General features: G+C 47.7%; 1 protein-coding gene across 8 annotated transcripts in view; it reads left to right on the forward strand.

The window, feature by feature from the left end:
• Snrk (SNF related kinase) overlaps window positions 1-15,162 on the forward strand; it is an 852,818-nt gene that overhangs the window by 434,888 nt on the left and 402,768 nt on the right. The window lies entirely within an intron of this gene.

Genomic DNA, 15,162 nt, shown 5'->3' on the forward strand with positions numbered 1-15,162 from the left:
GTCGTGGAGGTGGATGTTTATTACCGCGCTGTGCAGTGTCCAGTAGTGCTTACCTCGATTTCGAAGGCTTGTCTCCACACCTCGTTCTGGAGAACACATAGGACAGCGACTTGAAATACACAGACTGTCACAAGGCCTTTGACTAGCATAATCATGGTGTCATGATGCCACACGAAGTTGGAGACATAGGATCACAACACTTCGTTTTGATCCATCTGGTGCTGGACGGCATTTCGGGAATGTGTTAACTACAGAATTACGTTTACACCTTTACTGTCAGTAATTCTCATATCATACAGTGCAGACACGAACCACAGTTCCGTATCATTATATGCAGATAACAGGATATAGGGAGGTGTTCTGGTAGGATTGATTGGAGAGCGTAAAATTTAGAAAAGGACACAGAAACACGTTGAAGAACAGTAACAATGCTTTATGGGGTAGGATAAACCAGGTGAGATAACAGAGGGCAACAAGATACTGTAGGTGCAGGATTCTAGTGGGGAAAGAGTGCTCAGTTGTGGCAGGTTGAGTAATACGAGGCAGGCTTGGTAGGGGTCCTGTGATGCTGGTGATGGTAGGAGGCGTCAGACGAAGGGGGAGCACTTGGGAGAAGTGCGAGGCTGCCGAGTGAACATGGAGCCTCTGTAGGAGGAGGTTGGTGTGGCCCGTATCGCGGCTCCTGGAGTATGCGACGTCTGCAGAATAGTGATAGGGAAGCAGGAGGTTCCTGAAGAGGCGCTAGGGATGCAGGAGTGCCGCAGGAGTGGTCGTAGATCCCTTGTTGTTACAGCTGCTGCTTGTGACGGGTGGAGGCCATGTCCTACTTTAGTCTTGCCGAAGGTGGACGTCGGAGATGAGGCACGAGAATGAAACCTGCCAGGAAGATGAAATGTCAGGAGTCATGTTGGGACATTTACTGAGGGAGACGCCCTAAGGGCGGCTTGAGTCTGGATTCACATCGCCAAGACTTCAGGTGCCGGAGTTGTTTAGTAATGAGTAAGCTGCCTGGGTGACTTGCTTCGGTGATACCCGGGTATTTAAGAGGCAGCGAGGTCAGATCTGTGAGGGGTAGCTATTCCCAGAGTGAATTAGAGACGTTGAAGCCGAATGTCGCAAGCTTCTGACCTTTCTCCATGCTGGTGGACTTCAGGTTAAGTCCGTAAGAGCAGCTCTTCTCATGGAAAGGGTCAGGTCATGCAGATCAGAAGCAGCTTTTGATCTGCTGCGGCCGACATCGAGTGTGGGTGTCTTGGTTAATACCGCAGGTGCAGACGTGTAGGATGGGCCACCAAACAGAGTCTTCCGAGGATGATTAGGTCAGGTAAGGCCACAGGCTCTCACCCAGTCAATGGCGCCGTCATATGGGTGACCTTGGGTCACTACAAAGATGATGAATATGAAAATCTCTTCAGTACAAGACAGGGTCAAGTCTGTCTTGTTTTCATAGGAACCAAGTCCCCAGGTGGACGGCTGGTAATGTGTTCAGCAAATATAAGTTCCATTAGTATTGTGGAAATTATATTAATCAGGTCATGGAATACAACAGAGAACAAACATCAGTAGTCTTATGGCACGAAAGAGAAGAGGTTGTTAAGGAGGTGTGTTCACGTCAGCGGACCAGATCTGCGCACCTGCTGCCTGGGTAAACAAAGACGATAAGTCTGGGTTGTGTAAGCCTCAGTCACGTCGGAATTGAAAGCCACTGATGTCAACTCAAACGATACTTATATTTTCCACCTGCAAGCATCGGGGTTTAATGCAGGCCAAAAATGTCCACTTGGAAGTTTCCAAACACATTCCCTGGCGGTATTGACTCGCCTCAGTAGTCAGAACTACAGGGAACGACCCAGTAGTCAGAACGACTCAAATCGCTCGACTTTTTGTATCCCCAAGACACCAGACAGGAGAGATACATCATAATACACAACTGGAAGATCCTGGAAGTTATGATCTCGTCTTCTCGTCTGAGAATAATTCACTGTTGAAGCCGACATGATAATAGTGCATTTGCGATAGGTATTATGAATGTTCGGGGCTCCAGAAAATTTTTTCGTAGGTATACCAGGAGCTGATAAGGCATTGTGGACCAGCCGATGGGAAAAATCGGAAAAGTTGCTTGAATAATATCTTTCCATTAGCCCACCAGGCTGCCGTGAGTACGTATACCTGTGGGCAGCGGCTGCAAATAGTCATAACTGATTGAGGCGGGAATATCACTGTGGTCCTGGATCGTGCTCTAGGGGTGGAGAGGGGCCTTCCAAATCAACGTAATGTAGGGTACGGGTGAGCGATGAAGAGTGTTTGGTCCCGGATGTTTACATTCTCTATGTACGATATCATTTCCTAACTTTCCACAATTTTCCATACGTGTCGGGATAGGTGGGGGATGACTTTCGACTGTCCGTTCCAGACCAAACCTCTCACTGTATAGGGATAGTCATGTATTGCTATATAGTCCAAGCTCTGCTCTGGAACCCTGGAAGAATGATCGTGCCGAGATCCAGAACCCTTTAGATCAATTCCCCTTACCCTTAGATATCGTAGATTTTTTATTGCCTCATTTTTGGGACGTTGCTTTCCAAAATGGGGAATTTTCATTGAAATGATTTGCATTTCTTGATTTAGATAAAGTTCCAGGATTCTGGCCCTGGAGAAAAGTGGGAGGGCATGTCCTCAGTGGCCGTCTCGACGTCTTCTGGCAAGGTGGAGAGATCTGCTGCTGTGTGTGTGTGTGTGTGTGTGTGTGTGTGTGTGTGTGTGCGTGTGCCTTAGGGAAGAAGTCTTCCTCGTTGTTTACCGTTAAGGTGGTTTCCGGCTGACTGATTCATGTTTGCTTCTCTAGTATCTCTACCTCCCGGGACTCAACCTGTGGTCGTAGTGGGCCAATGGAATGTTCGCCCAGACCTTTTTTTTTTCTTTTTCAATTTGCTGTATTTGTACTTTCAGACATGATCCTCAGCTGTATAGTATACTCTGGCGACATGTAACTTATTCTGTTGTAGAGTGTATTGATATGTGGATATGACTGTATTAATGACTGCATTAAAAAATGACATTGTTATATTTATGAAATGGATTGCAAGGTGCGTCAATTTTAAGGAGCATTGCGGCCTTTTTAGTATTCTTGCACAACAAAGAATGATTTGCTGTTGCAAAATTGTACGTATGACTCGTAGTGTTAACAATCTTAGACACTGGTACAGTGTTAGCAAGGCTGCTTCTATCTGCTTGAGGTAGTTAACATCATCTACCGTGTTTTACCTAAAGTCACAAAGAAGCATCTACCAGTTCGTACTCAGACTTGAGGCAGTTTCTACACTCTGTGGTCGGTCGTATTCCAGCAGCACGTCAGACGTGGAAGACTGTCCAGGTGTAGAACATCCAAAGTTACGATCAGCGCAAGTGGAGAAGAACCCTCGCAACATCCTCGGCCCAAGATACAGTGTCTGCGGTCATCAGAACCACTGTGGAATGCGCGAGGCAGAAATTTAAGAAGGCGCTCTCTGGGTGTGTTTGATACGTGTGCCAGACCAGCCAGACCGTGGTGGTTAGGTGGGCTTGCGGACTCCGGCTTCCAAGAGCTTGGTCAACCAACAACGCAGCTGAACAGCTCGAACTTAACCCCGGAGACTCCAAGGTAAACTCTAGGACACCAAGGACGGCGAGTGTAGCCTTCTCTCAGAGTTTGACGTCTGAGGGAGTCCGGCCAAAGACCTCGACCATTTACGAATCATGTGTGGACGAATGTTGAATGTTTGCTCTTCCGATAGATGTTTGAGCAGCAGATGTTTATGTAATTGATGATTGTCGAGTGTTCGCTCTTCTGACAGATGTTAGGGCTGGAATGGATCTACTGTATGATTAGCTTGGGTTTTATGAGTGTGTCTGGATGATGGTTTGCGGATCATACAGTATAGTCTGGTCTGTGTTGGTCTAAGTGGATGATAGTCTTTTCAGGACACATCGTGGAGCATCTGGTTTAATCCTGATTCAAAGGACTAGTTGGCCGAGTTCGATGGTGATGATGATGTGGGCTCCCATTAGCGCTTCTTGAGGGGTAATCTCGCAATATGATGGTTCCCAAAAGAGCAGCAGCGAATGTATTTTGCACCCCCAACCCTTTTTGTAGGCGATGGCGCAAGAGAGGATACAGAGTGTGCAGAAGACCCACGGTCTGGGGCCTGAGTGATTGAAGTTCATGTGAGTTAAGGGTGGGATCGTATCGAAATGCCTTAGATTCTCGACGTCTCGTATGGTGATGTCGTTTGCATGAAGAAACGTTGCTTGGTAATGACGTAGACATGAAGGGGTTTCGCCTAATAAAGACATGGTCATGAGTGTGTCATCTGGTTAATGACGTACAGCCATGGTGGGATGTCATCTGATAATGACGTGGGTTTGAGGAGGTGTCACCTTGGACCAGCAGTCCCAGTTCGATGATAGTGTTAGCCTTCCATTAGCGGCCGTCTGATGTGAGTGGAGGGAGCACTTGAAGCCTCTCGTGGATGACGACTCGCGTGTGCGCGTCCGGCCGCCGTGGGGTATGGACACCTGGGGCTATATTTACACCAGTGTCGTCGCTCACATGATGAAGAGGGAGACAGTGGAGGGAGAAGGTGTGTGTGTGTGTGTAGAGGAATTTGCTACGACCCCACGTAAGCATTAGGTAGGTAAACGTATCAGACCAGCTTGGCTGTGGTAAGCTACGTGGGCCTACGGGCTGTGTCGCGGCTTCCAACAGCCTGGTCGACCAATTCATCATCCTGGATCCAGCCCGAGCTGTGGAAGGCTAGAAGACCTTCAAAACTACGTCAGGTAAACGTAACGTAAACCTACTTGTAATTACCCATTTGTACCGTACGGGGAGGGAGTTGTACACTCTCAGGGCTCCATCTCTTCAGCAGTCGAGGGAACATGTGGGCCAACGCGTAGCATACGATCCTTTTCCAGTGCGGAGACAGAATGGAGGAACGATGACATAAAGGATTGTCTGTTGTCCAAGAAAGCAGCACATAGGAAACTCAAAGATACCGTTATAACCAGCATGATAGAGCAAGTTACATAAGTCTTCGCAGGGAAACTAAGAGACGTATACACCAGAGTAAACTTCAGTGTGAAGCGTATGTTGCTGAAAATAGCCAAAGAAACCTGAAGGAGTTTTATGGATATTTTAGAAGCGCGAGAGTCATTGGCCAGTCAGCTTTTCCACTAATGATTGAAAATGTTGATTTGGTTCACGACGACGAAGACATGGCAAGGATTTGAAATTTTATTTTTTCGCATCTCTGTTGTTGAGGATGCTGCTCATGTCTCGCCTCCGGTTCCATTGCTAAGAAAGGAAAACATTTTGCGATGTATGCATATTACAGGTGAAGATGTTGACAGTAGCATCACGAAATGAAGTATAAGTAGAATGGCAGACCCAGACGAAAAATGAGAGAGTGAAACATGCTCTGGGGAAAGTTTCAGAGTTTCAAATATAAAGTGATAAATCTGCCTGGAAATGTCGTCCAGTAGTTGGTAAACTTATGGAAACCATCACTCAGGATGCGACTTATAAACCATTTACAGTAGACCACCACACAATAACGACTCTAAATAGTTTTCGACGAAATCGATCAGTCTGATAAATCTGTTTGATTTCTTTAATGATATAATCAACGTGGAAGATGAAAGTGAAGAAGTTGATGTCATCTGTCGTAGCTACGTCTCTTCCTTGTATATCATCTGACTGTTCTACGTCTACTTTCTCTTTCTTGTATCTCCCCTGACGATGTGATCATTGCACGAAAGTGCACATGGGAACTTTTCGTGTTTCTTCATTTTCCTCGGGCCCATCGACAAATAAGTAAATAAATGAATATATATATATATATATATATATATATATATATATATATATATATATATATATATATATATATATATATATATATATATTGATTTCATTATGATTTCCTCGAGAGGTAGTAGGTGGAAGGCAGCCACCGACCAGGGAGGTGTGTTATCGGTACTGCCCGCCTGGGTATCGGGAGGGTTAGTGACGGCTGCTGAGCAGTGATCCAGCACTTGAGTGGCTGTCAAATATCACTCCTTGGGCCCTGATTGCTGTGGGGTATTTTTCTGCCTCACCCTCACGTGGGCTGCTGATATTCAGTCCATAGACATGCAACCTGTCCATCCCACACGTAACACTTCACAACACGCTACTCACACCGCTCGGTATTCGTAACCTTAGATTTCCCCTGTGGTGATCGCTACGCGCTTCTCTTGCCTGTTTTCGAAATGTCATCATTAGGTACCCGGAATAAATAAGTCCCTTTGTAACCCAAACATGATCTTTGGATAAGCAGAGGACAAGATAATCATCGTAGAATTGTCTCTATTGATGTAGTAAGGTGTATTATAGCTGGTAGTAACCACCACATACAAGATGATACAGTAGTGTAGCCAGGATGATACAGTAGTGTAGCCAGGATGACACAGTAGTGTAGCCAGGATGATACAGTAGTGTAGCCAGGATGATACAGTAGTGTAGCCAGGATGATACAGTAGTGTAGCCAGGATGATACAGTAGTGTAGCCAGGATGACACAGTAGTGTAGCCAGGATGATACAGTAGTGTAGCCAGGATGATACAATAGTGTAGCCAGGAGCAAGGGTTTCTGAGCGCCGACCTGGTGTGTTAGAGGAAGCAAGGTGCGGGCCTGGCAACCTGCGACAAGCAATAACCTGATGGATCAAAGGCCATATTTGGAATGCTTTAGCCCGGCTGTACCAGTGCAGGCAGAGGACTGGTCATGTTCCTCCTCGCTTCATGATATTACTCCGCCTTTTTACCTCGATGGCTTCTCTTAGTGTGTGTGTGTGTGTGTGTGTGTGTGTGTGTGTGTGTGTGTGATTACTATTTGTGTGTTACGTGGAGAGAGTTATACACTCGTGTGCCCCCGTCTCTTAACCATATAATAAAAAAGATACGATATATATATTTTGTTTATTTTATTTATTTTGCTTTTTCGCTGTCTCCCGCGTTTGCGAGGTAGCGCAAGGAAACAGACGAAAGAAATGGCCCAACCCACCCCCATACACATGTATATACATACACGTCCACACACGCAAATATACATACCTATACATCTCAATGTACACATATATATACACACACAGACATATACATATATACACATGTACATAATTCATACTGTCTGCCTTTATTTATTCCCATCGCCACCTCGCCACACATGGAATAACATCCCCCTCCCTCCTCATGTGTGCGAGGTAGCGCTAGGAAAAGAAAACAAAGGCCCCATTTGTTCACACTCAGTCTCTAGCTGTCATGTAATGATGCACCGAAGCAACAGCTCCCTTTCCACATCCAGGCCCCACAGAACTTTCCATGGTTTACCCCAGACGCTTCACATGCCCTGATTCAATCCATTGACAGCACGTCGACCCCGGTATACCACATTGATCCAATTCACTCTATTCCTTGCCTGCCTTTCACCCTCCTGCATGTTCAGGCCCCGATCACTCAAAATTTTTTTCACTCCATCTTTCCACCTCCAATTTGGTCTTCCACTTCTCCTCGTTCCCTCCACCTTTGACACATATATCCTCTTGGTCAATCTTTCCTCACTCATTCTCTCCATGTGCCCAAACCATTTCAAAACACCCTCTTCTGCTCTCTCAACCACGCTCTTTTTATTTCCACACATCTCCCTTACCCTTACATTACTTACTCGATCAAACCACATCACACCACATATTGTCCTCAAACATCTCATTTCCAGCACATCCATCCTCCTGCGCACAACTCTATCCATAGCCCACGCCTCGCAACCATACAACATTGTTGGAACCACTATTCCTTCAAACATACCCATTTTTGCTTTCCGAGATAATGTTCTCGACTTCCAAACATTCTTCAAGGCTCCCAGGATTTTCGCCCCCTCCCCCACCCTATGATTCACTTCCGCTTCCATGGTTCCATCCGCTGCCAGATCCACTCCCAGATATCTACAACACTTTACTTCCTCCAGTTTTTCTCCATTCAAACTTACCTCCCAATTGACTTGATCCTCAACCCTACTGTACCTAATAACCTTGCTCTTATTCACATTTACTCTTAACTTTCTTCTTTCACACCCTTTACCAAACTCAGTCACCAGCTTCTGCAGTTTCTCACATGAATTAGCCACCAGCGCTGTATCATCAGCGAACAACTGACTCACTTCCCAAGCTCTCTCATCCCCAACAGACTGCATACTTGCCCCTCTTTCCAAAAGTCTTGCATTCACCTCCCTATATATGTATGTATGTATGTATGTATGTATGTATGTATGTATGTATGTGTGTATATATGTATGTATGTATGTATGTATGTATGTATGTATGTATGTATGTATGTATGTATGTATCATGTCTTAGCTTCTATGCATGTATATACACGCATATCTTAGCCTATACCAGGTACCCATTAATCGACCAGCCTCAAGGTGGGGAGGAGGAACACTAAGGGTAAGTGTGGGCTGAATGCCTCCACCAGGATTCAAACGTCTATGGTAGTCTTGTCGTGGTACACTGATATGGTTATACAGGTTCGTGAGGTGCAGTATATTGTACACACGTTGTTCCCTTGTTCTTCAGAGCGAGGTATACTGTCAGAGGATTTGGGTTTTAGATGTGGGACAAGTGAGGGATGTGTGGGGGGTTAGGGTTGTGTTGGTGGAGGGAGCCTGGGGGCGGCTGCCCGCAGGTCCGGCAGGAAATGAACGGAAGGTGAGCCGTGGAGTGATACCTGAGGATTGTGGCTACATCCTGGGGCGTGGCCACCTGCACTCACTCTCACGTTAACACCAGCACAGCACTATACCTCCTACTTCATGAGCACTACTGGCACGTACAGCTGAGGCAGCACTGGCACCTGCAGCAGGAGCAGTACTGGCACCTGCAGCAGGAGCAGTACTGGCACCTGCAGTAGGAGCAGTACTGGCACCTGCAGCAGGAGCAGTACTGGCACCTGCAGTAGGAGCAGTACTGGCACCTGCAGCAGGAGCAGTACTGGCACCTGCAGCAGGAGCAGTACAGGCACCCTGCAGTAGGAACATCAGTATTGCCTGTAGGGGCGGGAGCCGCAGTGGTAGCGGTGGCCGCGTCAATACCCTCACAGTTCGGATCCTCTGTTGTGACAGAAATAGAAACGGTAACACAGCAACGGGAGCAGCAACCAAGCCGTTTGGCTCAGCGCTAAGAAAACAGGAATGATAACTTGAAACTATGCGTTAAGGTAAGAGGAGCCTTGTCAACACACACACACACACACACACACACACACACACACACACACACACACACACACACACACACACACACACCGGTGACACTCAGTCCGGTGTGATGGACGGCACAAGTGCGTGGTGCCGTGGCCACACTTGCTGTCGTCATGCACGCCTGGTGTCGTGTGCACCCTACTACAGGCACAGCGTGCCTTCTGTTGGTCCTGGACGGTACTGTACACACACACACACACACACACACAAACCATCGATTCATTCATCCTCTAATTACTCACCTCGAAGTGTTGATTTTGTGCGTATGTACGTGGGTCATTATTACCTGCGTGTACGCAGTATGGGGAGGAGGTTCTACACCTGTGGGGCCCCGTGTGTCTCTGTGTGATTACCTATTTGTATCGTACGGGGAGGAGGTTGTACGCTAGTGTGTGTGTCTGTGTGTGTGTGTGTGTGTGTGTGTGTGTGTGTGTGTGTGTGTGTGTGTGTCTGTGTCTGTGTGTGTGTGTGTGTGTGTGTGTCTGTGTGTGTTTGCTGCCATGGGAACAGACATGCAGATAGAACACAGACTTGCCTCCGGCCTTGTCCGGCTGTAGAGGGTAATATGGCCAGCAACAGTAGCAGTCGCGATACTGAACAAGTAGCGGTAACAGCTGACAGTAGCAGTAACGATACTGAACAAGTAACGGTAACAGCTGACAGTAGCAGTAACGATACTGAACAAGTAGTTGTAACAGCTGACAGTAGCAGTAACGATACTGAACAAGTAACGGTAACAGCTGACAGTAGCAGTAACGATACTGAACAAGTAGTTGTAACTAGTAGTTGACTGCGGTAGCAGTAACATCAGCACCATTATGAGCAGTATCCATAACAACAGTAGCAGTAACAGCGGCAACAGTACGAGGAGTGGGTGTGACAACAGAAGCAGTAAGAACGGCAGCAGTGCCTGGAACAGCAGGAGCAGTGACGGCAGCTGCAGTCAAGCAGCTGCCTTAATGGGACAAGTAGCAATGCAGTAGCAGTCAAGACAAGTAGCAGCAATGAAAGTAGCAGCCGAAAGAACATTCATAGAAGCAGAAGCACACGTGGAAGCAGTGGACTCGAATCACTGAATGCAACATTGTCATAAAGAGCAACAGAAGCTGTAACAGTAACAACAGAAGCTCTAGCAGGAGCAACAGATGCGGTAGCAGAAACAACAGAAGCTCTAGCAGAAACAACAGAAGCTCTAGCGGAAACAACAGAAGCTCTAGCAGGAGCAACAGAAGCTCTAGCAGAAACAACAGAAGCTCTGGAGTAATATCGAAGGGATAGGCAACACTGCCAATGGAGTATCGATATTAACATGACCAGCAGTGCGATTAACATGGACAGCTGGGAGCAGCAGGAGACAGCAGAGGTAGGAGCAGAAGCAGGGGTACCAGCGGCAGTAACACAGACAGAGAGAGAGAGCAACAGCCAGAAATACAAGCTTGCAAGACACTAACAGAAACAAACAGAAGTAGCCGCCACAGAGAACAGAAGTAAGGGTGGGTGACGCAGCAGACACAGAGGAAGCAGTGTGTCTCCTGAAGCAGACAGGAGAGCAGGGAAAGCAGGAGCTGGAACAGCAAGTGAAGCAAGAACAGCAACAGGGTAACGTAACGTGAGAGTCACGAGCAACAACAGTAACAGAAGTAACAGGATCAACAGTACTTCCAGCAACAGAAAGTTACATTTTATAAAAGACGAGCAACAGAGCAGCGTGACAGGTAGCTGCACCAGCAGTGTATACGTCAACAGGTTTAAACAGTAGCAGATAACATGGTAAACAGTAACATGGTAAACAGTAGAGACAACAGGTAAGAAAATCCCACATGTGGGATTGTGTGTGGGAAGGGGGGGTGGGGGTGCAGTTATTAAGATTACCAGCAGTTAGAGCAAGACGTGCAGGAGTAATAGCTTGTGGAGCAGCAGGACAAGAGACCTTCTCGCTTCAAAGGAGCCAACCACTCCCTGCTCCAGACCGGAGCGCGGCCTTGGAATATGAGGTAACCTCCTGGAAGAGGGAGGGAGAGAGCGGGTGGGTGGTGGTGTCCATCGTGGGCAATACCCTTTCAGAAGCATGGGCAGCTGTGGGAGAGAGAGAGAGAGAGAGAGAGAGAGAGAGAGAGAGAGAGAGAGAGAGAGAGAGAGAGAGAGAGAGAGCCAGCGGTGATGGGAGTAGAAGTCTGGACGTGGGAGAAGCAGCAGTAATAGATAACACTTTGGCTCGTGACGGGAACACAGACGCACACGTCATGGCCACCATCGCCAGCTGAACAACAACAGTGAGGGAGGAGGTTATGGCCGCGTCCAGCCTGGGGGAAATCTGGTCCGAGTTTGTTAATGATGAGGGACGCGTGCAACACTTGACCTTTACCACCAGTGTGTGGTCCATGCCTGCCTCCCATACTGTCTGTACCAGTGTGTGGTCCATGCCTGCCTCCCATACTGTCTGGACCAGTGTGTGGTCCATGCCTGCCTCCCATACTGTCTGTACCAGTGTGTGGCCCATGCCTGCCTCCCATACTGTCTGTACCAGTGTGTGACCCATGCCTGCCTCCCATACCGTCTGTACCAGTGTGTGGCCCATGCCTGCCTCCCATACTGTCTGTACCAGTGTGTGGTCCATGCCTGCCTCCCATACTGTCTGGACCAGTGTGTGGTCCATGCCTGCCTCCCATACTGTCTGTACCAGTGTGTGGCCCATGCCTGCCTCCCATACTGTCTGTACCAGTGTGTGGCCCATGCCTGCCTCCCATACCGTCTGTACCAGTGTGTGGCCCATGCCTGCCTCCCATACTGTCTGTACCAGTGTGTGACCCATGCCTGCCTCCCATACTGTCTGTACCAGTGTGTGGTCCATGCCTGCCTCCCATACTGTCTGTACCAGTGTGTGGCCCATGCCTGCCTCCCATACTGTCTGTACCAGTGTGTGACCCATGCCTGCCTCCCATACTGTCTGTACCAGTGTGTTGTCCATGCCTGCCTCCCATACTGTCTGTACCAGTGTGTGGTCCATGCCTGCCTCCCATACTGTCTGTACCAGTGTGTGGCCCATGCCTGCCTCCCATACTGTCTGTACCAGTGTGTGGACCCATGCCTGCCTCCCATACTGTCTGTACCAGTGTGTTGTCCATGCCTGCCTCCCATACTGTCTGTACCAGTGTGTGGTCCATGCCTGCCTCCCATACTGTCTGGACCAGTGTGTGGTCCATGCCTGCCTCCCATACTGTCTGTACCAGTGTGTGGTCCATGCCTGCCTCCCATACTGTCTGTACCAGTGTGTGGTCCATGCCTGCCTCCCATACTGTCTGGACCAGTGTGTGGTCCATGCCTGCCTTCCATACTGTCTGTACCAGTGTGTGGCCCATGCCTGCATCCCATACTGTCTGTACCAGTGTGTGGTCCATGCCTGCCTCCCATACTGTCTGTACCAGTGTGTGGTCCATGCCTGCCTCCCATACTGTCTGTACCAGTGTGTGGTCCATGCCTGCCTTCCATACTGTCTGTACCAGTGTGTGGCCCATGCCTGCCTCCCATACTGTCTGTACCAGTGTGTTGTCCATGCCTGCCTCCCATACCGTCTGTACCAGTGTGTGGTCCATGCCTGCCTCCCATACTGTCTGTACTAGTGTGTGGTCCATGCCTGCCTCCCATACTGTCTGTACTAGTGTGTGGTCCATGCCTGCCTCCCATACTGTCTGTACCAGTGTGTGGTCCATGCCTGCCTCCCATATTGTACCAGTGTGTGGCCCATGCCTGCCTCCCATACCGTCTGTACCAGTGTGTGGTCCATGCCTGCCTCCCATACTGTCTGTACCAGTGTGTGGCCCATGCCTGCCTCCCATACCGTCTGTACCAGTGTGTGGTCCATGCCTGCCTCCTATACTGTCTGTACCAGTGTGTGGTCCATGCCTGCCTCCCATTCCGTCTGTACCAGTGTGTGGCCCATGCCTGCCTCCCATACCGTCTGTACCAGTGTGTGGTCCATGCCTGCCTCCCATACCGTCTGTACCAGTGTGTGGTCCATGCCTGCCTCCCATACCGTCTGTACCAGTGTGTGGTCCATGCCTGCCTCCCATATTGTACCAGCGTGTGGTCCATGCCTGCCTCCCATATTGTACCAGTGTCTGGTCTATGCCTCACTTCGTATAAGATCATATTATCATCATTACTTGCCCATTGGAACATAAATGAGTGTGTTTCTGTGGTTTATTCTCAGTCAGTTAACATATCTTGATTTTTCTTTCTTTTTTTCATAATTCTCTCCTTTGTAATTTGGAATAAACAATTCATTCTTCTGTTACAAAGTTTATTTCGCTCAGACTTCATCATACAAAAGGAGCGCAGCTCCAGCAGACAAACGCGAAGTTATGATGCAAATTAATTCATTTGTAGATACAGATCTGCACAGTAACACATGCATTGTATACGTTGACATGTGAACCATGATAGTAGGTGATAGTTATATTATTAACATTGTTGTAGTCTATTATCACGAATCATATTCAGCGATGCATTGATGAAGATAGATTTTAAAGTAAGATTTATGACTGGTTTTGGATGGGTACTTTGCATAAGCTCTATGAGTTTTCCTTTGTTTGTCTTAGTTCAACCTTGGTTCTATATGTGTTGGTTGTTACACTGTAGTACAACACTGTATTCATCTCGTACAACATTATTATCACAGTGTGTACATAATGTCCCTTATCTTATGATATTCTCATTGCCACCAGTCACTGTGGATGATTTTGACATAATAACGCATGTTAGTTCGTCAGTCCTACGACAGGGTGACTAACCATTTCCTCTAACTTAAATGTAACTTTATAAGTAAATGTGTGTAACATGAGGACACGGTACCTAGGTTATCAACCCACTGATCTTTGGGATTTCTTTCAGTCGCTTTTCTGAACCACTTAACGGGTTTGGAGCCTATCTCGCCTCATCCATACACAGGACATACAGCATCGAGAAGCGACCTAATTCCATTCAGCCACAGTGACTGATGCTTACGTCTCCACGTCTAGTTTTCAGAGGCACGCGGACCTCCTGCTGCTGCTGCTGCTACAGAAATAGACATCTTGAGCATCCGTCACTATGGTTCTCTTACACTGTCCTCCAACTTGTCGAATTCGATGCCTGGATTATGTACGCTTTTCCCTGTGTCATTTGATGTTGTTTTTTCCTCTAATGTTTTACATACAACTTTACTTTTTGTTTGCACATACCGCTGTGTACAGTAATATGAAAAAGCCTCGTTTTCTGTGTTTTATATATGGGTAACTGTTATTTTTTTCCTGCGTGTGGCATGGCTCCGTCTGCTGTCTTGTGTAATGTGTCTTGTGTCAGGTGTTATATACGACAGTGATTATTTCACCTTTGATCTTATCTTTATTACCCGTGACTCTGTACCCGCAGTTATTGTTGGGTATGAGCCCCCGCCAGCTTTCAAGTACACTCACTTTAATTTTTTTTTCAAAGTTATGTGTTGGCATAAAGACGATGTTTTGTCGTCTCGGTGTGAGAGGGGCCCGGAGGCGCTCCTGCCTCTCTTCTGAGGCATTTCCCGGTGGCCCTGAGGCTTTATGACCTGGTGCTGTTGTGAAGGATTGGGGGGGAGGGGATGGTCCTTTGACGTAGGGGGAGAAGGGAGTGTTATGTGGTCAGAATAGGTGGTGTGCTATTAGTGCCGTTGGAGAAGGTTTGGTGGGAGTGGTGGTATGTTTCGGGGTATGTGTGGTGTGGTAGCGCGGTGAGGGATGCTGGGGAGGAGCGATGTGTGATGGAGATATGTGGTGTTTCTATTGGAAAGATGAGATTGGGCTTCATAGATTGTGGGG

This window comes from Panulirus ornatus, chromosome 7 (assembly GCF_036320965.1).
Source record: "Panulirus ornatus isolate Po-2019 chromosome 7, ASM3632096v1, whole genome shotgun sequence".
Taxonomy (NCBI): Eukaryota; Metazoa; Arthropoda; class Malacostraca; order Decapoda; family Palinuridae; genus Panulirus; species Panulirus ornatus.